This window comes from Schistocerca cancellata, chromosome 5 (assembly GCF_023864275.1).
Source record: "Schistocerca cancellata isolate TAMUIC-IGC-003103 chromosome 5, iqSchCanc2.1, whole genome shotgun sequence".
NCBI classification, from domain to species: domain Eukaryota; kingdom Metazoa; phylum Arthropoda; class Insecta; order Orthoptera; family Acrididae; genus Schistocerca; species Schistocerca cancellata.
The window spans coordinates 608,259,440-608,260,523 of NC_064630.1; positions in this window are offsets into that span (position 1 = coordinate 608,259,440).

The following is a 1,084-nucleotide window of genomic DNA, read 5'->3' on the forward strand; positions in this document are numbered from 1 at the left end:
TCCGTCAATGATCGGTTCAGTGGGACCAGAGAACCCCGTGATTTCAATGTAAACACAGCCCACACCAATATAGAGTTACCACCAGCTTGTATAGTGCCTTGTTAACAACCTAGGTCCATGGCTTCATGGGGTCTGCGACACACACGAACACTACCATCACACCTTACCAACTAAAATCGGGACTCATCTGCCCAGACCACGGTTTTCCAATCGTCTAGGATCCAACCGATACGGTCACGTGCCCAGGAGAAGCGCTGCAGGTGATGTGCCGATAGCAAAGGCACTCGTTTCGGTCGTCTTCTGCCATAGCCCCTTGACGCCAAATTTCGCCATATTGTCCTAACGGACACGTTCGGCGTGCATCCCACATTGATGTCTGCGGTTATTTCACAGTGAGTTGTTTGTCTGTTATCACTGACAACTGTACGAAAATGCCGCCGCTCTCCGTCGTTAAACGAAGGCCGTCGATCCCTACGGTGCCCGTGGTAACAGGTAGTGCCTGAAATTTGGTATTCTCTGTACATTCTTGACACTGTGGAGATCACAGTATTTAATTCCCTAACGATTTCCGAAATGGAATTCCCCATGCGTCCAATTCCAACTACCAATTGGTGTTTAAAGTCTTTTCACATGACTCACCAGAATACAAATGACCGCTCCGTAAATACACTGCTCATCTTGTGTTAGCGATACTATGGCCGTTGGTGTATTTGCGTAATGGTATGCCATGACTTTTCTCACTTCAGAGTAATATGAAGTTTCTTATACTGCTGTGAGGATTCTGTACTTAACAGTGATGTGCTAAACCCAAGGTGGTAACAAAATAAAAGCAATTTATTTTTCACCTCAAGTGTGTTTAGACATTATGCAGTTTGTGACAGTCTTGTCTGCAAAGAAACACCAAAGGGCAGGCAGCTGTAGGCTTCGTACCGCACAGTGCTGAGCAACTGGGCCTGGAACGTGCCGCGCCGTCCAGCCTCCAGAGCCGCCAGCAGGGCGGACTCCTGCTGCAACGTGAGACGGGGTTTCCGGTAGCTTACCGCCGCCGCCGCCGCTGCCGCCACCCTTGCCCCTCGCGAAGCTC